Source organism: Cupressus sempervirens, chromosome 8 (assembly GCF_028749045.1).
Source record: "Cupressus sempervirens isolate cs-2001-9-10 chromosome 8, ASM2874904v1, whole genome shotgun sequence".
Lineage (NCBI taxonomy): Eukaryota > Viridiplantae > Streptophyta > Pinopsida > Cupressales > Cupressaceae > Cupressus > Cupressus sempervirens.
Genome location: NC_143125.1, coordinates 283,623,442 through 283,646,825, shown reverse-complemented (window position 1 = coordinate 283,646,825; position 23,384 = coordinate 283,623,442).

The following is a 23,384-nucleotide window of genomic DNA, read 5'->3' as shown; positions in this document are numbered from 1 at the left end:
TTTTCAAATTGTGGGATTGTGTGCTACTTAAATTTATGGAGTTATGCCAATGCCAAATCTATGTGTAAATTGTCCAAATAAACTTTCTGCTTCCACAGTAAGACTTACAAACCCCATCTTTCTTTTTTCTTGCATTTCTCAAATTGCTCATTAATGATATCCTCAATCCAAAACATGAACCTCACAAAAAGATAAACTCAAACACAATAATCTTTCTACAAAATTAAGCTCTCTGATTCAATTTCAAGAAGGTAAAGAATGCAAAATGCCCTATTCTGGCTCATGACACTTTAGGAGTTGATTGAAAACTAGCTATACTTTTTTCTTGAAGTTCTCCTGATGGTGTTGAGAAAACTTTAATATGCATACATCGCCCTCCCTGATGCATCATAAATAATCTCACTTACATCACACTATAGTAGTTGTCATGCATACCATGGCCTCCTACATTATTTTTTCTTGTACTCATTGTGATTGTTAATGGTTCTTGTAGAGCACTTAGCATGATTTGTATCATTCATTTTTGTGAGCTGCATTACTACTTGCTTGATTTTGTAAATGCTTTATGGATATGTCTGCCATCTACAATATAAGCTACAGATTTCCTCAGAGGAATATGAGGGATTAGTTTATATTTGTAGGGCCCCTAGGGATGTGGGCACAAATCACTCTCACAGAATGTATGACTACCATTAAATGCCTCCACGTGCTATCATATCTTTCTTCTAGGACCAGGGTGACGGGAAAAGCCCCTTCTTCATAGTCCAATTGAAGACCTACCACAAACATCCATGGTACACATCATATTCATGAGCCCTCGCTTCATAGCTGAAGTGAAGGCCTCTGAAGGACAGACATTCATGGAACACATCATATTCATTTTTCTTTGAAGTGCTAGATGAGCAACTCATGGACCAAACAAGCATTGATAGTATTAGATATCATATTTGAAAATGTCATAGGTATACATTCGTATTTGTGTTTTCAAAATATAAATAATTTCTCCAAGTTGCTTGAATTCCTCACAAACATATAGTGTGAGATGATGCACATACACTCTATGCTCTCTTCCCCCTTTGCTTTCACCTCTAGATATATGTATGAGATGATGCACATACACTCAGTGCTCTCTTCCCCCTTTGCTTTCACCTCTAGATATATGGGGTCCACTAGTGATTGAATTGAAAGATAAATACAATATGGTTAGTTCAATTCGACACAAAAGAAATGCCTAGATTGTGAACAATGTGATTATGCCTCATCACCATTACTGTTACTGTTATTATGATTATTATCAAGGCTAAGAATTTGGGTACATCTGACATATCTAAAGCCAATTGTTGGAGATTCTGAGAGATCTCTTGGAAATGAATGTGCGCTTCACATGTTTTGAAATGTGAGCCACACTAATGAACACCATAGAAAATTCCAAGGAATTTCAAATTTTATTCAAAGAAAATTACATTCAATTTTAAATCATTAAAGAGAGAATATGCACACAACTGAATCTTTATTGGATGTTGTACATGAGTATTTGTGAAGGCTGTGGTGATCAGAAATGACACTTGTAAATTCTGATAAGAATCCACTTTCAATCCTACTTTGATGCTATCCACCCTCTCTTCCAAAGCTTCATTTAAATGACTGGAAGATAGGATAGGTTGAGGAGTCTAGTTTTTTAGTATTTTACACTTGCCGGTTGGATTTGTTTAACAATTTTGAAACCCCTTTCAACAAATACTTCTTGAACATATCCTGCAATGATGGTGTTTCATGGGACCACATTTTGTTGAGGCATTTTACCAAATAGTTCACATGCCTTATCTAATAGTAGAAAATATCTTAAATACTACCATTTCAATTTTTTAGCATACAAGGGTATTGTCGCCTTAGATATCCAATATATCTATATTGATTTTGGATACATTAATTGTATATATTAATGGCACAATAGTTATCATGCCACGTTATGGCATGCCCCATACACATACCATGCCATCATACATATACTTCTACCAGTGCTATCAGTAATTTATTGTACAGTGGCCGTCCCCTTGCTGTGTATTTAAAAATTCTTTTTTCCTTAACTTACCTATTTGTTTGCTGTTGTATTTTACACTTAAAAAATTTGTTAACTTGTTAGTTCAAAAACAATAAATGCATTCTTTATCTGATAACATTTTTATTTATAAGAAATTTGTGTTTTATAATATGTTTTTCCCTATATATTATGACAGTTACATTTTACTATAATTTTATAATAACTTAAAATTTTAGTCTATATTAAGTTAATTAAATAAAAACTTATTATATACATATACAATATTTGAAATAATGGTAGAATTTTTTTTATCAAAATTTGTGTGTAAATAAAGTTAACTTTAATAAGTACACAAATTAGAATTTTATTTTTGAAAAAATATTATAAATTTTTAATATAATAATAAATTTAAGTAGTAAATTATTTAAAGCTAAATCATTTTAAAAAGTGTAGTAACTTTTTAAATGGTATAAAAATAAGGATAAAAGAAATAATTTAAGGTACATTAATCTAATATATAGAATCTTTAATATATATTTTTGGAATAATTAATAGGTGTATTAATTAAATAATAACAAATTTGATTTTAATAAATTGATTATGAAAATTTGAAAAGTAATAAATTAGAAATATGAAAATATTGTTAATGAATTATTATATTATTTATAATATTTTTTTCCTTTTAAGATATATTTATGAAAATGTTGTTTAGAGATTTGTAAATATCATTTTAACAATAGATTTTTTATATTTCATATTGAAAATGTGACTTTTATGAAAAGTTGCAGTTAATTCTAAATTTAACATTTCTTTTATAGTTCAATTTATTTAATTTTTAACAATATTATAATTCAACATGAATTCATCTTTAGAGAATAAATGGAACACTTACTTACCTTATTTGTAATATCACAATTTGACTTGCTGTGGAAATGATCTCCTACTTATTAATATTATAATTACTTTTTATTATCTAAATTTTAATTAAAAATAAAATAAAATATATAAATTCAATCTTGATTAAAAAGTATTATATAAACATATGTTTTTTGAAATAATTTAATTTTATATATATATAATTTTTACCTCATAAAATTTGCTAAAAATATATTGTAAATATTTTGAATTTTAAATATCAATAACATTTATTAAACTATTAAAATAATATACAATTTTAAAATTATATTAATATTTAACTAACTTAATATATCATAAAAATTAAATGTATTTGACAATTATAGATGACTCAATGAGAATTATTAAGGACATTCAAAAATATTGAGGTGATCTTTAGGTATGGCAAATTTTTGTCTCGTTTTAGATAAGTACTAGTTAACTTGTTGTCGGTAAAGTTCTGAGCTTGCTGCCATCAACTGGCACCTAGAAATGAATCTAATATTTTTTGCTTTATTTTGAATTTTATCTTTCCTGCGATATATGACCATGAGCTAACAACTATGATAAGAGTTTTTGAACTTTAATAAATAAATAGATAAAATAAATAATATTCTTTTCCATCACATATAATGGCATGAAATTGAGTTAAATATTTGATGTTTAAGAGTGGGCAAATTGGACGTGTAGAAATTGTTCCAATTTGGTGGATGTAAAATTTTGGTAGTCTTCTATTTTTTCGTCACAAAAATTTCCTCCCAAAAAATAGTTTCTTCGGTCACGACAGGAATTGGCATAGCTTAATGTGTCCTCTGTACATCCAGCTTCCATGGCTTTTGCATGCTCTTGACATTGGTATTATTATGGTGATTACATTTTGTCACTACAACAAGTGACCCTATTTTTGCAATGCACGCAAGCTAGTCTCAATTATTGCAGAGACTATGAAAAGAAAAAAGAGCTAGTTTGATGTGATATTTTAATGGGGTTTGATGTTTTCATTTAACACAAAGGTCTATTTTCTTGATATAAATTGTATAATCATTTGTATTATTTTCTTAGAAGTTGCACAAGAAACAATACTTATGTGTGGCCAAAGTGCTCCAAATTATATTTTATAAGAGTCTATCAGTAAAATAATTTAGAGAAGTGTAATTGACATGAAATATAATTTTAAAATGCTTGAAGAGAAGAATTTAAAATTGTTGAATTGTTATTGATAAAGATTTAGAATATTGTTTTTGATAATAACTAAAATTTGTGTTCTTTGAGAAGAGTATATCATGTTGTAGTGACCATGATCCTGATAGATCTAATGTTGGGAAGACAACTTTGTCAATTTTTTGCATTATTATTTAAAGGGTACTAGCTCAATGGAAGAGCACCTACTTTATAAGTAGGAGGATGGTGGTTCAATTCCGTTGTGCCTTAATATGACTAAATTAATGATTAAATAAATTACCAAATACACTACCAAATATATTACCAAATATACTACCATATATACTATGAAAAATACTACCAAATAAACTACCAAATATACTAGCCAAAAACTTACCAAATATACTACCAAATCAGCTATCAAATCAATTACCAAATATGCTACCAAATATACTACCATATATACTACCAAAAAAACCACTAAATAAACTACCAAAACTACCAAATAAACTACCATATAAAATACCAAGTAACAACAATAAACAGCTAATCAATGACCTAATCAATGATTAAAAGAGTTTAGTCGTAAATTTGGTTGGGAGATAAATGTCTGGCAATAAACTACCATTGGTCACATGATCAAAATTAGTCACATATCTACAATTTTTAGTAGTTTATGTAGTAATATATTTTTATTTTTGTACTAGTGAATGTACTCTTTGAACTCCCATCCCCACTCCCTATCAATATCTCCCTCTCTCTCTCCTATCACCTTCTCCCTCTCCCCCCCCCCCGCTCTCTCTCTCCATATTATCACATACTCTTTCCCCCATCCCCTACTCTCTCTCTCTACCTCTCCCTCTCCCTCTCCCTCTCTCTCCCACCCCCTTCTCTCTCTCTCTCTCTCTCTCTCTCTCTCTCTCTCTCTCTCTCTCTCCCCCACACACTCTCTCTATATCTATTTATTTCACTCTCCTCCCTTTCCCCCTCTCCATTCCCTACTCTTGTACTCTCTCACTCAACCTTAATCCCTCTCTCTATGCATCCTATCCCATGCTCTTTCTCCATTCCCTTTTCTCTCGATCCTCTTTTACACTCTACATCCTATCCCCTACTCTCTCCCAATCCTCTAGTCTCTCTCACTCTCTACCCTCTCTCCCTATCCATGCTATCTTTGAAATACAATGCTTACAAAGTGTGTGAGCTCTATTTTAGCCTTGAATTTAAAAAATCTTTAAATAGAGCACACACGAGATAGCATGTATGCGCTATTGTGCACGCACACTATATAAAGCATTGGATGTCACCAAGCCTAAGGCTTGGATTTTCCTTGGGGATCCAACCCAAAGGTTTGGAGGCTCTAAACTAGTTTGAGACATGTTTTTCTACAAGCACACAAAAAATGGTTGATTTTGCTTCAATGCTCTCCTTGAAGTTTCCTTATGCTTGAGCATTGATAAAATTAGGTTACATGACAATGTAGGTCTCTATGTTAGCTATATAACCATATAATTTATTTTTTATTTGAACAATTTCAAGCCCTCCAAATATAATTTCTTTTGAATGTATGTTAATTTTTTTTCAAAACCCAACATGTACTAATTGGGTTGTACGTTTTAGCTAGTTCATCGAATTTCACAACAACTTAGTGTTTTAGAAACTAGACTCCATTCTACACACTTTGAAAAAAATAGTTTTGATTTAGTTTCCAATCATTTCTAAGGGGAGCACACAGATATTTCACATTTTTGTGATGTGTCCAATTAAAAAATTCATTAAAAAAATACACATTATAAAATTACCCCAAAAATATGGGATAAATTACACAGTGTTAGGTAACTTTTGACTAGACCAATTAAAGAATTAAAAAAAGAAAAAAGTTAAAATTTTGGGGGGGCCACACTTTGTATTGTATTGTGTTTTTTTCTAAATAAGCAGTACCACTTTCTGTGGGCCCCTTTTTTGAGGATATAAAACTAAACCATTTAAAGAAAAATTAGTAGTTTAGAAACTAGACTAAAAAGACTACTCCTTTTGTTTTTTTCATGTCTTAAAATTTTGAGTGTAACTATCTTCAAATTCTTGTTGAAGTTTAGAAATTGCTGATTTTAGAAAAAGGGTGTCCACTTATGCCCCCCTTTTGGCATCACAACTTGGTGCATTTACCCTATTCTTGAATACCCATTTTGTCCTATCACATTCTTGTTTGCTAGATTGGGGATCAATTCCCATGTCTCATTCTTCATTATCTGATCCAATTCTTCTTTCGTAGCTTTCTTCCAATAGTCACCTTTACATGCTTCATCTATATTAGTTGGTTCAAATTGAGATATCAAACATAGTTCTTCATTGATTTAGCTTCTTGTCATCACCCCTTTGTCTCTACTTCCGATGATCTATTCAAGTAGATAATTTTTTATCATATTCTTACAAGGAGTAGGAGTTGTTATCTCAACTCTTAGCTTTGTTGAAGGTTTTGAGCTTTGTTCCTACCTTAACTCTCCTTCATTCTGCAAGTCATTGTTAGTCTCAAATAATACTTTGTCATTCCTTGGTTTAGTGACAACATTCTCATCATCTAAATTGTAGTGAACTATTCTTTCTTGTATCTTGAATTTCTCATCAACTCTTACATGTGCACTTTCAACAATAGTCTCCAAGACTATCTCTTCTACTATTTTTTCTTCATTAACCAATTTAGGGTCAATATTTTCAACATCACAGTCATTTAAGAATCTTTCTACACTTGCTTCATCTTCATCAGAAGGTGAACTTTTTCTACTTTTCCTAAATCTCTTAGGACATCTAGTTGAAAAATGACCAATCTCTTTACATATCCAACAAATAAAAGTTTTCATACCTTTTGGCTCTCTTTCCATAAACAAATCAATACTTTTCTTTATCTTCATGTCTTCTATGCTTGTGCTTCTACTCTTTTGTATACAACATAGGGATTTTGGATCTAAACACTAAATGCTCTGTTCTTTACATAGATTTGATAAATCACCAAGAATTTTCGTCATTTAGGTGTCAAAATTTCCTCTATCTAACTTAGGGCTATCCTTTCTAAATATTTTCATCATGGATCTCCCAAAGTTGTTAAACTTTATCTTAAAGGACCTGATGTTCTGATACCAATTGTTAGAAACAATAGTCCACCAAGATAACTCAAGGGGGGAGGTGAATCAGTTATCCAATAATTAAAAAATTTATTAACCTTAAATAATATTAACCATTCAACCAAAGTAAAAAACAACCATAACAAGATGCACATAAACAATTACACTAGATATATTAACTAGGGAAACCCTTGATCAGAGGGAAAACCTCGGTCTGAATGATGTCCACAAGATGATGTACTAATATAAATATTTCTTGTTGGAGGATGTACCCTATTAGGAGTCTATTAAAACATTTAGTACATATGAGTTCCTGTTAGGAGACTTTGAATCCCCGTTAGGAGATTCTAACCTTGTTAGGAGTTGTGGAAGATAGAAGCACCCATTGTCCAAACAACTTATGGGGCAACACTGCTGAATTGACTGTACAACTAATCTCTCAATTATTCCTCATAGAATAATTATCTATACTATACTTTAAATTCTTTTCTCTGTCCTATCAACTAGACTAATCATTATCAGACTTTGTAAAGTAAGTAATGAACCTTGGATCCAACTATCAAACCTCAGATCTCACAATAAAACCTTGGCAATGAAGTTTTCTCCAACTTCACTTTGCTTTGCTTATCTTTGCATTCCACTCTTTGTGTTTCTTACAATCATCCACTTTTTTCTTGTCATGATAAAGGAAAATGTTCTTCTTTTATACTGAATCCATAAAAAAATTCCTTGAGTCATCTATTACACCTTCTCAATTAATTATTGTAGGACCTCATTAAGAACATGTTACACTTAGCAATAACATTAATCTTTCTCCTTGTAACTTGAATAACTTTCTATACATGTAATATTATGACAAGTGAGCTTAGCTACATCATCCCCAGAATGTCGTCTTCACATCTTAAACTTCAGCTTCTTAGAATAACAACTTTGCTAAGAGATATAACAAGTTTACCAAAGCATGTTTCTATAAACTCTATCTCATAACAATCTTCACCAAAACTTGCATAACTTCATCTAGAATTAATATCTTATGTTTCTGAGATTAGCTACATATACTAGACACTAAATAGTAGCTCCCTTTAATCTTTCTTAGTGAAAATTCTCAACTATTTATCCCTACCAACTTGATATTTCCACTATTCTTCTGTTAGATACCACAAAAAAATTGCTATGTTGACATCAATGAAAAACACAATCATGAATGTAACATATTATTATGATAATGATCTAATCATGTTTCTACAATACTCCCCATAAAAGTATCATCAACATTCATGATTCCAATAGTACTTGTCTATTTTACTTTATGATTGACGTTCCTGATGTGGTTGAGTGAGGGAGTCATAGTCACCTGCTAGTCGGGATCTATATGATGCACCACTTCCTACCATTGCTTGTTTAGTTTAGATTATATGTGTATGCACATGCATAGATTTTATGCAGATTACAGGTAACGAGAATTGACTTCCCTAAATTGCCAGGATGAGCGTGACCTATTGCAATATCTCAATGGTAAAAGTGGGGAGATAATTCTTGAGTCCAAATCCTATTCTTAAGCCAATTGTCCTAGAAACTAGGACAAATATATGAGTTGTTTACTATCTGAATTCATCACATGATGTGAATTTTTGATTCTAATCCTGGAGTTGGATTATGTTCTTTGTCTTCAATTGAGTTGTCATTTCTAGTCTTGTGGGTCTGTTGTGATTTTCAGTTATAATTAAATCAAATTAAAAGATAATTCAATGATTTAATTTAATAGAAATTTTATAAAGGAAATTCAATATTTAATTATATTTAATTAATTGAGAAATTGATTAAATAAAAGAATTAATTAAAGTTCAAATTTTGGCCTAATTATATTTATTTAATTTAATAATTATTTTTTAAGAGTTCTATTTTAATAATAAACTGTAGATAATATTATTAATTAAATTAGTAAATATTTGATTTAAAATGTCTCATGATTTAATAAGAGAGAGAAAAGGAATTGATTAATAAACATTATTTTAATTAATTGAAAAAGTTGGTGCAAGAAAATTAAAATATAATAAAGTAATTAAGGAAAAAGGGTTTCACATGATTGCAAAATCGAAGCCCTAATTTCAGGAAAAGCTCTTTGTTGGGAAATTAGAGTTCATTTCTCCACACTAGGATTTGGAGGAGCGAATTCTCAGAGAAGAGGGTTTTCAAAAAAAGGGAATTGCTTGTGAGCTCTGTGTATCCATTGTTTAGCATCAAATCTACGTAGGATGTTGTGGGTTTTGTGCAGCAGATTTGTCTTTTGAAATTTATGTCTTCTCTGTGTCTTCTTATGAATCTATTTTTTAGAATTTCAATTGGGTTGAAACCCTTGTTGCAAATTTCATTATTCCTTGTTTTAAATTTCATTATTTTCTTGTTTTGATATCATTTGTATATGAATTAAGAATTAAAACCTGGGTTTTGTAATTTTTAAGCAGGTTTCTATTTTTGGTAGGTTTTTTTTTTGGGAAACATTCCATTTTAAGTATGTTTCCATTTTGAGAAATTTTTCATTTTTAGCAAGTTTTCATTTCTAAAAAGTTTCCATTTTTAGCAAGTTTTCATTTTTGGAAAGTTTGCATTTTTAGTAAGTTTTTGTTTCAGGAAAGTTTTCATTTTTAGTAGGTTTTCATTTTTGGAATGTTTATGTTTTTAGTAGATTTTCATTTTTGGAAAGTTTGCATTTTTAGCAGGTTTCCATTTTAGGAAAGTTTCCATTTATAGAAGTTTTCTATTTTGGAAAAATTTCCATTTGTACCAGGTTTTTGTTTTTATAAAGTTTCCATTTTTAGTAGGTTTCCATTTTGAGGAAGTTTTCCCAAAGATTAATAAATATAAAATTATTTTGCTAATAATTGATAATTATTATTTTTAATAATTGATCATTTTTATTAATAATTTTAATAAGTACTGTTAAAATTTTAAATTTAATTATTGGAAATTTTGATTTATTACTTTATTATTTAAATATGATTTTAAAGTATATTAAAAATAAATAAAATAATTGGGAGAATTAAATTTTTTTTAATAAGCTTGGATGTATTTATATGGTTCAAATATATGAAAATGATTTGTAATACTAAGAAAATTTTATTATTCGAAAACCTTTGTAATTATAATACTTTAAGAAGATGAAAACATTAACCTTGATTGTAATAAAAAAATCTATAAACTGTAATATGTGAAAATGATAACCAAAAACAGTTTTCATGTACTGAACACTTATGTTTGAAGAAAACCTAACGAACTATGAAAACATATGTTTAAAAGACCCTGATGAGATGTGTGTGGTTTTACATTTGGGGTTTTATCTCCAAATTTTTTTTAATGATTTATTGAGAGTTGAGACATGTGTGGACTTGAGAACATTAGTAAACCTATGTCTTGAAAACAAAAATGACAAACTTGAAAACTTATAGTGAAAAATGAACTTCTGTGTGTTCAAAACCGAATGAATTATGGAAGTTACATTGTTATGTAGTTTCATGATGTTTGTTGTATTGTATGATTTGGGGTATAGGTTTGACCTAATACTTTGACCAATTAGGATGTTTGCTAGAGGCTTGGGGGTTTTTTTTTTTGATGATGTTATGTACACGATCTTTTCTACCTAACCATCGTGATGTAGTCACATGTCTTCTATGATGAGTTTGATCTATGGGTTGTTATCACTTTCCAGTTATTGTATAGAATTGAGGTGAATAGTGTGACTTTTTTAGTGTAAGATTTAAGTCTTCAATTAGTTATCTTTGATGCTTTCCAATTGCTTGTATAGGACTAAGGTGATTATTGTGTTTTATCCTTTGGTACTTTCTAGTTGCTTATATAGGACTGAGGTGATATTGAGATTAGTCTTTAGGTCCTTTCCAATTTCTTGTAAAAGACTAAGGTGAATTATGTGTTTTATCTATAGGAGCTTTCTAGATACTTGTAAAGGGCTAAGGTGAAAATTGTGATTCTATTATTTGTAATTTTATGAGCCTATGGTAGGTAATCTATGTGTACATAGGGAAGTGGCTTACAATAGAGGCTGAAGCCCAGAGTGCCTACCTAGGTAACCCATTGTACATTGTTTTAATAAGTAATAATATTTCATTAAATGGGTTTTAAAATAAAATAATAAGAGTTTTTTTTCCCTTACGCATCTCTCGAGCACTAGTACAAGCTAGGATGGGAGTAGAGAGGATGGTTGGTGGAGACCTTGCTTCATTAGTATGCCTTGTCTTAATGAAAGGATACTGGTGCTGTATAGAGACACTAGGGGCCTGGAGTCTAGAGTGGCTACTACGATAATCATAGAGTTGGTTGTGCGATGACACTTGCCCACTTAGATAGTAGATTTCCTACGTGTCTTTGTTGCATCTAGGATTAGATGATACTTGTGGCTTGGTACCTTTTAGATAGTTTTCTTTCAGGTCTTTCCTTGACCTAGATGTTGGTTTTGACTTGTGGCTTGATATTCATATGGGACGAGTTTATCTCCTCAACATGGTGGGAGTGTACCATTTAGGTTCCATGAGGTTGGATGGTAGTGCATTTTTCTTATACTATTGAGATCCAACCATTGGATGTCATTATTGGATGTACCTGTGTAGTTGATCATTTCTTTTTGATCTTATATTTCTGTTGGATGGTTATATCATATTATACTGTAATAATTTATCATAGATCCTATGAGATGATGTATTTTATGTGTTGTATATTCTTTGAACTTTTCATACCCTGTGACTTGTACAGTGGATGATTATGCATTCTAGTTATGCCAAGTGGTAGCTTATGTAATTGTATATTTATTTAAATGGATTTGTACTTATAGTTATTCCTTAATGTGCACTTGTTGTATATTGGATTTAGTATTAATTAAACTTAAATGTGATTCAACATCATATAACCCTTAGGATATGTAATCTATTTATGATGGTTGTATGTATGTGAGTTAATGCTTCTACTATATGTTATATGTTGTTCTCTAATTGTTATCTTTAAAAAAAAATGTTTGACAAAGTTAGTTAAACTTTAGTTTAATTTCTTTTGGATTCCTTGGTGGGGTGTCACATCTGGTATAAGAGCCCAAGTTCCTACATTGAGAACTTTGGGTATATTGGAACACCACTAGTTGTCAACTAGTCAACTTAAATAAAACTTAAGTAGTTTATTTATCTATTACAATCAGAACACTTTGATCTTCAAACTTCATTTCTTGAAACATAGAAAAAGACAAAAACTTGAAAAACTCTTGAGTTTGATTTTAGACATATTTTCTTATGATTGTACTTTATGGTGGTATGCCTTTGTTGACCTTTTGAGTATTTCTATTTTTCTTACTTGGGTGTTTCAGTGGAGTCTTATCCTCCTACAATGGGAAAGGGTTCAATGGGACCCGCACAATGGGTGCTAGAGTTTTTTATTTTTCTTGTAGGCTTCCAAGAGTAAACCTAAGTCTAGGGGGGGCAAGGGGGAGATTGGATGTAATGCCTACCCCTAGTAGACTTTTCAAGTTGGATTATTAGATTCTTTTAGGCCTATTTTATAATTATGTTTTATGATCATTGGTACATGGTTATTGGATTTGATTTGATGTTATTTCATACTTAGTTGATATATTTGATGAGTTACTTAGTTATTTGATGTGTTCATAATTATTTCAATAATGATATATGTATGTACATTTAGTTATTTTAGTTATCTCATGATGATTAATAGATGGATTATTTATATGCAGTTCTATGGTTGCATACCCCGTATTTGCATATGTATGATGTACTTGTCTATTTTACTTTATGATTGACGTTCATGATGTGGTTGAGGGAGGGAGTCGTAGTCACCTATTAATTGGGATATACACAATGCACCACTTCCTGCCATTTCCTATTTAGTTTAGATTATATGTGTATGTACATGCATGGATTTTATGTAGATTGTAGGTACTAGGCATCAACTTCCCTGAATTGCTAGGATGAGCATGGCCTATTGCAATATCTCAATAGTAAAAGTGGGGAGACAATTCTTGAGTCCAAACCAAATTTTTCAAGTGATGTGAATTCGTGATTTTGACCCTAGAGTTGGATTATGTTCTTTGTCTTCAATTGAGTTATTGTTTTTAGACTTATGGGTTTCTTGTGATTTTTAGTTATAATTAAATCAAATTAAAAGATAATTTAACAATTTAATTTAATAGAAATTTTATAAAGATAATTCAATATTTAATTATATTTAACTAATTAAGAAATTAATTAAACAAACGAATTAATTAAAGTTTGAATTTTGATATAATTATATTAATTGAATTTAATTATTATTATTTAAGAGTTTCATTTTAATAATAAACTCTAAATAATATTATTAGTTAAATTAATAAATATTTGATTTAAAACATCTTGTGATTTGATAAGAGAGAGAGGGGAAAGGAATTAACTATTAAAGATTATTTTAATTAATTGTAAAAGTTGGTGCATAAAAATTAAAATATAATAAAGTAATTGAGGAAAAAGGGTTTTTTTTTTTTGCAAAATTGAAGCCCTAATTTGGGTAAAAGCTCTTTATTAGGGAATTAGAATTCATTTCTTCACACTAGGAATTGGAGGAGGGAATTCTCAGAGAAGAGTGTTTTAAAAAAAAATGGGGAATTGCTTGTGAGCTCTGTGCATCTATCGTTTAGCATCAGATCCAAGTAGGATCTTGTGAGTTTTGCAAAGTAGATTCATCCTTTGAATTTTTTGTCTTCTTTGTGTCATCTTATGAATATGTTTTTAGAATTTCAATTGGGTTGAAACCCTTGTTGCAAATTTTATTATTCCTTGTTTTGAAATCATCTGTATATGAATTAAGAATTAGAACCCCAAGTTTTGTAAATTTTTAGAAAGTTTCCATTTTTAGAAGGTATCCATTTTTGGAAAGATTCCATTTTTAACAGGTTTTCATTTTTGGAAAGTTTCCATTTTAGTAGGTTTCCATTTTTGGAAATTTTTCATTTTCATAGGTTTCTATTTTTGGAAAGTTTCAATTTTTAACAGGTTTTCATTTTTGAAAAGTTTGCATTTTTTAGTAGGTTTCCATTTTGGAAATTTTTTTCACTTTTAGTAGGTTTCCATTTTTTGAAAGATTCCATTTTTAGTAGGTTTCTATTTTTGAAAAGTTTGCATTTTTAGAAAGTTTCTATTTTGGGAAAATTTCCATTTGTAGCATGTTTCTATTTTGAAAAAGTTACCATTTTTAGCAAGTTTTCATTTCAAGAAAGTTTTTCCAAAGATTAATAAATATAAAATTATTTTGGTAATAATTGATAATTATTATTATTAATACTTTAATAAGTATTCTTAAAATTTTAAATATAATTATTTGAAATTTTGATTTATTACTTTATTATTTAAATATAATTTTAAAGTAAATTGAAAATAAATAAATAGAAATTGGGAGAATTAATGTTTTCTTTTACAAGCTTAGATGTGTTTATAGGGTTCAGATATATGAAAATGATTTGTAATACTAGGGAAATTTTATTATTCAAAAATCTTGGTAATTATAATATTTTCAGAAGATGAAAATGTGAACTCTGATTATAATAAAAAATTCTATAAATTGTAATACTTGGAAATGAGAACTGAAACCCTATTTGTATAGTGAACTCTTATGTTTGAAGAAAACCTAATGAACTATGAAAAGAAATTTTTAAAAGACCCTAATGAAATGTGTGTGGTTTTACATTTGGGGTTTTATGTTTAAAAGTTTTTAAATGATTTGTTGAGAGTTGAGACTTGTGTGGACTCAAGAACGTTAGCAAACCTGTGACTTGACAAAAAAAATGACAAACTTGAAACCTATAGTGAGAATTGAACTTATGTATGTTCAAAACTGAATGAATTATGGAAGTTACATTGTTGTGTACTTTTGTGATGTTTGTTGTATTGCATGATTTGGGGTTTGTGTTTGCCCTAGTACTTTGACCAAATAGGATGTTTACTTGAGGCTTGGCAGTTTTATTTTGTGAGGATGTTATGTACAGGATCTTTTATACCTGACCATCGTGATGTAGTCACATGTTTCTATAAAGAGTTTGATTTGTGGGTTGTTATTGCTTTCTAGTTCTTGTATAGAATTGAGGTGAATGGTGTGACTTTTCTGGTGTAACCTTTGAGTCTTCAATTAGTTATCTTTGATGCTTTCGAGTTGCTTGTATAGGATTGAGGTGATTATTGTGTTTTATCCTTTGGTGCTTTTCAGTTGGTTGTATAGGATTGAGGTGATATTGAGATTGGTCTTTAGGTGCTTTCTAGTTGCTTGTAAAGGGTTGAGGTGAATTATGTGTTTTATCTATAAGATCATTCCAATCACTTGTAAAGGGCTAAGGTGAAAATAATGATTCTATTATTTATACTTTTATGAGCCTAGGGTAGGTAATTTATGTGTATGTTGGGAAGTGGCTTGCAATGGAGATCGAAGCCCAAAGTGGCTGCATCGGTAACCCATTATAAGTTGTTTTATTAAGTGATCATATTTCATTAAATGGGTTTTAAGATGAATTAATAAGAGTCATTTTTTTTCCTCACCCATGCATCAAGCACTAGTACAAGCTAGGATGGGAGTAGAGAAGATGGTTGGTTGCGACCTTGCTTTGTTAGTATGCCTTATCTGTATGAAAGGATACCAGTGTCACATAAAGACACTCAGGGGTCGAAGTCCAAAGTGGCTACTAGGGTAACTTTAGAGTTGGTTCATGTGATGACACTTGCCCACTTACATAGTAGATTTTGTATGTGTCATTGTTGCCTTTGAGATTAGATGATACTTGTGTCTTGGTACCTTTGAGATAGTTTGCTTTTAGATGTTTCCATGACATAGATGTTGGTTTTGACTTGTGGTTTGATATCTATATGGGACTTGAGTTTATCTCCTCAGTGTGGTGGGAGTGGACCATTTAGGTTCCATAAGTTTAGGTCGTAGTGTTTTTTTCTTATATCATTGAGATCTGATCATTGGATGTCATTGTTGGATGTACCTATGTAGTTGATCCTTTCTTTCTGATATTATATTTTTGTTGGATGGTTATATCCTATTATATTGTACTTGATTTATCATAGAGCTTATGAGATGATGTATTTTATATATGTTCTATATTCTTTGAGTTTTTCATACCCTATAACTTTTACAATGGATGATTATGCATTCTAGTTATGCCAAGTGGTAGCTTATGTAATTATATATTTATTTAAATGGATTTGTACTTATAGTCATTTTTTAATTTGGATTTTTTATATATTGGATTTAGTATTAATTAAACTTAAATGTGATTCAACTTTATGGAACCCTTAGGAAATGTAATATGTTTATGATGGTTGTATGTATGTGAGTTAATGCTTCTACCATATGTTATCTATTGTTGTCTAATTCTTATCCTAAAAATATTTGTTTGAGAAAATTAGTTAAACTTCAGGTTAATTTCTTTTGGGATCCCTGGTGGGGTGTTACACTGCTAATGACATCAGCGAGTGCACAAGCCCTAGTATCACACGTGTGAATTTTTTTATAGAATGTATGCCAATATTGCCATTATAATTGTAATTAATTAATTAATTTGTTATAATTAATTGGTAAGGCCTCAAGGCTGACTCAAGGAATTATTTTGAAGATATGTTATAAAGGAAAGATGTTTTCTTTATTTGTAATGTATGGTGATGATTGCATGAAGTGAAAAGTGCAAAAAGGAGTAGAGTGCTTGAGGAATGTGTGTAAGTGATCCAAGGGATTATTGGATGTGAGATTTTTTATTTGGTTAAAAGATCAAAAGGAGCAAAAGTCTGGTTGATAGGACATAAAAAGAGGAAGGAACAATATAGTACAATTCTATTATTCTGAAACGAATAATATAGAGATCATTTTGACAATGGGTTCATTGGTCTTGCCCTTGAAGCTATTTGGGTAGTGGGACTAGCTATCTTCCACAACTCTTAGTAGTGTTGAGACAACTCCTAATAGGGTTGGAATCTCCTTACAGGGATTCAAACTCTCCTAATAGGGGCTCATATGTATTGAATGTATTCATAGACTCCTAATAGGGTCCATCATCTAACAAAGAACATTTATATTAGTACATCATCTTTTTGGTACCATCCCCACCAGGGTTTTCTCTATAATCAAGGATTTCCCTAGTTAACATATCTAGTGTTATTGTGTATGAGTATCTTGCTATGGTTTCAGTTTATATTACTCATATGGTTAAGTTTGTTTAAGGTTGATAATTTTGATAATAGTTGAAAAAGTTTCGCCCCACCTCTTGGTTATACTAGTGGACTGTATATTCTAACAATAAAACCAAGAGACCTCAAATTACACATCATTATGAAATACAATGTACAAATTAATTGTATCTCTATACAAGAATCTCACCATTTCAAGACTTGTACAATATTTAGACATTTTATAACTCATAAGGAATCATAACTTCAAATCAATTTATGCATTCATTTTTGGATAATCCATTCATCTAACTAGATAGTAAATATAAATAATTGGTGAGGAGTCAACCATATTGATAAATTGTCCCGATAAAGAAACTTTATGTTTATACAATATGATCATATGTTCTTGTCACAATGATGCTTGCTTTGAGTAAACTCAGCAACTTACAGTGGAAAAGTTGTTTTGCAAGGATATCATTAGGTATATAATTTGCAACTAAGAGGCACTCATCCCCTTCACAACTATACCCTATTAAATTGACACTCCAACCAACTCTCTATGGCATACTCATTTTAAATAGGCATATGAACACAACATTGATATGAATATTACTACAATACGAATATTAGTGTACTAGACATCATGTAGTGTACTCCTAATCTTCTCTCAATTCAATCTTGGTGTAATCTCTATAAGCTACCCATAACCAGTTTGAAACTTTTTGTAATATTAACTATTTATAGTGGTCTTAGATTTACAAATTTGAAATGAATACCAATAATGGGTTTCCCATGATATTTAGATAATGTTCTTGGGTAAGATGAAGGAAACAAGGGACTTAGAGTAGCATAATGAAAATGTATATCAAAACCATCGATCCCAATTTTCAATAGCCATAGAAGGTCATCTAATCTCACTCATGGGAAATACAATGATAACATACTTGATAAATATTGAATGCAAAACACCTAAAAATCTTTCTAGAGATAGTTCTAGGATTGAGTACATCACCCAGGCGCTAATTGAAATACTTATAAATTAGAGGGCTATGTTATTTCATTCAATTATAGCATATTTGTGTTGAACTCACTACTAGGTCTATTAGAATAACTAGTACATTAGACGAACATTTTCAATGACAAGCCAATTTGGCTTTTTAAATTCATTTTAAAAAAATATGATCTCCACAACATCAACATTTTGATGATAGTTAAGTTTCTTGTTGAAATTTTGATCATAGTAGAGTTTCTCATCAAAATTTCAATGTTGTTGGGATCATATTAAAAAAAAGAAAGGTGAAACATTTGATTTGTTTTCGTGCAACAAATTGTACGTAGGGGTTTGTGTCTAGCTTGAGAGGAGAAATTGTGACAAGAGGTAAGGGTCAATTGTATGCTTGAAGAACATTGTAACCCTTATCATATTTGAGAAACACAAATTGTAGCACTAATCTTCTCGAGATGACTTCTTGTCAGTACTAATTTATAACAGAAACACGACCCCCTAACAGATCTATACAACATGTCTATTCCTTGGCATTAAAGCATTCATTTAGTATATCCTTTGACCTTGAGCTAGATGCCATGTAAACATGTACATGCACATGGCATTGATTAGGTCTATCGAAGCAAAGGTTGCCCCATTTTCCTCTTCCTATTTTAAAACATGTGGTAGATGCAGTCTGATATTTACTAAATTCAATGCGGATCCAAAAGAAGGAAGCCCTAGAATTCCCTATATCTACATCATCTAGAAACTCCAACCCTCAATTATTTGTTGACTATGGATGCCAAAACCTAGACTTTCTGTTAGGAACCTGTGTGTTCCTTCTGTTTATTTTGTTACAGTAGAGTTGTTGGACGCATATGCTTTGTAAGTCGTCCCGTGAGTTTATTTTATTATCCCACATGCATAGGTAGTATTACTTTTCTAGATCGTACCCAGTATATAAGAATAGGTTGAGGCCCTTGATGGGCACGGACGAATTTATTGTATTGAGCTTGCTCAAAGGAGGTTACCCCCTCGAAGTGGCCTGTGATCAGTAGATTTATTCTGAGTTCTGCTATCACTTTGTATTCTGTTATTTCGAGCATTCTCACGATATTGCTATAAGGAGGTTCTTCTCATCTGGTATCAGAGCACTCTCTTGGGCTCGCTGGGTGGAAATTACATCAAATTTTTTTCTGTCGTGGCCTTCAGGTTCCTCTCACTTCTAATATCTCTTGTTATTGCAATAACTCTTTTCAGTTGCAATATCATTTCGCATACTTCCTTCCTTGGCGACCCAACCCCAAATTTTACATATCAAAGCCCTAAATCCCTCATTTATCTAATTTTAGGGTTTGCCCTATCTTTTTCACCTCTCATCCAATTGCCACCAAACTGAGCCACAAGATTCAATTCCTCATTTTGCTCCCTTATCCCTCTTGGACTGTTCGCCTCATTTCGCCTCCCTACCCTTGAAACCCTCATTTTTCTTTTTCCCTTGTCCCTAGATAGTCTCCCACCACCCGTCGAACACCCATTTCCTATATGAGTTTTACCCAAATCCAAGTTTGCCGTAACTAAAAAAGTTTTTGTTTCTCATCTTCTACCCATTTCAAAAAAAAAAAAAAAAAAGACCTTGTTTTATGGTTGTTACGCGTACAGGAGCAAAAATCATGGAAGAGGAAATTGCATCCCTCAAAACCAGACTTCAAGATCTGGATGACAAAATTTTGGGTCTTAACTTTCAGCAGTCAGCCATGAGCCGAAACCATTCAGGAGATACTGGGTCCTCTTCTAGCAATTTCCGTGGACCAAAGCTTGATTTTCCACGCTTCTATGGTTCTGATCCGACTGGATGGATCTATAGGGCAGAGCAGTATTTCAGCTTGCATAATACTTTGGATAACCACAAAGTCTCCCTTGCATCTTTTCATTTGGAACATGAAGCTCTTCAATGGTTCCGTTGGTACATCAAGGCTAATGTAGGCCCAACGTGGAGCGAATTGTGCACCCTCATTTTGGAGCGCTTTGGCCCTAGTTCCTTTGATGATTTCACAGGAGCACTCACTAAACTGCGTCAAACAGGCACTGTAAGAGAATACCAGACAGAGTTTGAAAAATTAGCTAATCACACAGAGGGCTTGTCTGATGAATTCTTTCGTAGTTTTTTTGTCAGTGGTCTGAAGGATGCACTTCGCTCAGAAGTCAAAATGTTTCGACCTACTACAATGATGGAAGCCCTTGGGTTGGCTAAGTTAGCGGAAGACAAGATTAGTGCTCTACAACGCTCCAGATCTAATTTTGTTCCATTCAGAAATACAGGTTCTCACAACCCTCCAGTCATACCAGCTCCCAGAACTACTCCGATCAAGCACTTGTCTGAAACAGAGATGCGAGTTAGGCGAGACAAAGGGCTTTGTTATAATTGTGATGAGAAATGGTCTCGGGGCCATAGATGTGTTCAGCAAAAGCTCTATCTCTTGGATGTGGATTCTCCACCGGAACTGGAAGAATATGTAGATGCTCAGGAAACAGTGGCTGCTGAGGTTGAGCCTCACCAGCCTGAACCTCCTTCCCCAGAAGCTCCACCAGAGATATCTGTCCATGCTTTGGCAGGAGTCACTACTCCACAAACCATGCGGGTCCAGGGTTTCTTCAAGAAGATCCCTCTTACTATACTCATTGATTCTGGTAGCACTCATAACTTCATTGATCCACGAATAACCAAACAGGCTGATTGCTTTATCCATCCCTGCTCTAGCTTTGAAGTCATGATTGCCAATGGGGGCACTTTACCTTGTAAAGGGAAATGTCGCAATGTGCGTCTCTCTATTGGAGCTTATAACATGCGCTCTGACATGTTTGCCTTACCCTTAGGTGGTTGTGATGTGGTTTTGGGTGCCCAATGGTTACGCACTCTTGGCCCCATTCTTTGGGATTTTGCTGAACTTTGGATGCAGTTTTCAGCCGAGGGGCACCAACACACTTTGAAAGGCTTACAACCAGGGTCTCTCAGCATCATCAGTTCACACCGTATGGAAAAACTTCTTAAGAAGAATTCACATGGTGTCATCGCTCAGCTCCATTCCATTCAGATGCAGCCATCAGCAGTCTCTAGCACTCCTGCCGATCTCCAACACATTTTGGACAAGTATTCTGGTATATTTGCTGAACCTGTGGGATTACCTCCTTCTCGTCCAGAGGACCACCGTATTCAGCTCCTTCCTGGCAGTGTTCCACCCAACATCAGGCCCTACCGCTACCCATTTCATCAGAAGACCGAAATCGAGATACTTGTCCATGACTTACTGAAGCAAGGTATTATTCGCCCTAGTACCAGTTCCTTTTCTTCTCCAGTTTTGCTTGTTCGCAAAAAAGATGGGTCATGGCGACTCTGCATTGATTTCCGAGCACTTAATCATCTCACTATAAAGGACAAGTTTCCCATTCCAGTTGTTGATGAACTTCTTGATGAACTTCATGGGGCTCATTTTTTCTCCAAGTTAGATCTTCGTTCTGGGTATCATCAAATTCGGGTTAATGCGGAGGATATACCTAAAACTGCCTTCCGCACACATGATGGTCACTATGAATTTTTAGTCATGCCCTTTGGCCTCACGAATGCTCCTTCAACATTTCAGGCAGTGATGAATAACATATTTCGACCATACCTCCGGAAATTCATTCTGGTCTTCTTTGATGATATCCTCATATATAGCAAAACTTGGGCTGAGCATCTCCATCATCTGGAGCTTGTCTTGCAACTTCTCTCTGATCATCAACTCTGTGCAAAACTATCTAAATGTGTGTTTGGCCAGGAGGAAGTGGAGTATCTCGGGCATATTGTTGCACACCATGGAGTGCGGGTGGATCCTACAAAAATAGATGCCATGAAAACTTGGCCGCATCCTAAAACTCTCAAGAGCCTTCGGGGTTTTTTGGGGTTGACTGGCTACTACCGCAAGTTTGTCAAAGATTACGGGAAAATTGCAGCACCATTGACAGCTCTGTTAAAAAAGGATGCCTTCTCCTGGACCCCTATTGCTGAGACTGCATTTGAACAACTGAAACAGGCTATGTGCAGTACACCTGTTCTCGCGATGCCAGATTTTTCCAAACCCTTCACTATTGAGAGTGATGCTTGCGGCAATGGATTGGGTGCTGTTCTCCTGCAAGATGACCATCCTATTGCGTTCACTAGCAAAGCCCTCTCTGGTAAGAATCTAGCCCTCTCTACTTATGAAAAAGAAATGATGGCTATTTTGCATGCTGTACAGAAGTGGCGGCCATACCTCTTAGGGAGTCATTTTTGCATCCGAACCGATCACCAAAGTCTGAAATACTTCCTGGAACAACGGGTATCCTCTCCTACACAACAGAAATGGGTCAGCAAACTCATGGGGTATGATTATGAGATCACCTACAAGAAGGGTAAGGAGAATATTGTGGCAGATGCTCTTTCTCGCACATTTGATAATCAAGCTTCCCTTTCCGCTATTTCTAAGCCCATTCCCAATTGGTTAGCATCTGTTTAGCAGGGCTATGACAGTGACTCTTCTTTATCTCAAATCATTCACCAGCTAGCCAATAATCCTTCTGCTATACCACATTACTCTTGGGATGGTGCTTCTCTTCGATACAAGGGTCGGCTAGTGCTTCCTCAGAACCCAGCTCTACATCAGGCTGTTTTTTATGAACTCCATGCTTCTCCTTCAGCAGGGCACTCAGGCTTCCTCAAAACTTATGAGCGAGCAAGGAGAAACTTCTTTTGGAAAGGGATGAAACAGACGATTCAATAGATGGTGGCTGAATGTGATACTTGCCAACGCCACAAGGGTGAAACGACCCTCCTTCCTGGCTTGCTCGAACCATTGCCCATCCCTACACGGATTTGGACTGATATTTCTATGGATTTCATTGAAGGGCTTCCTAAATCCGGTGGCAAGACAGTGATCTTGGTTGTGGTTGATCGTCTCTCA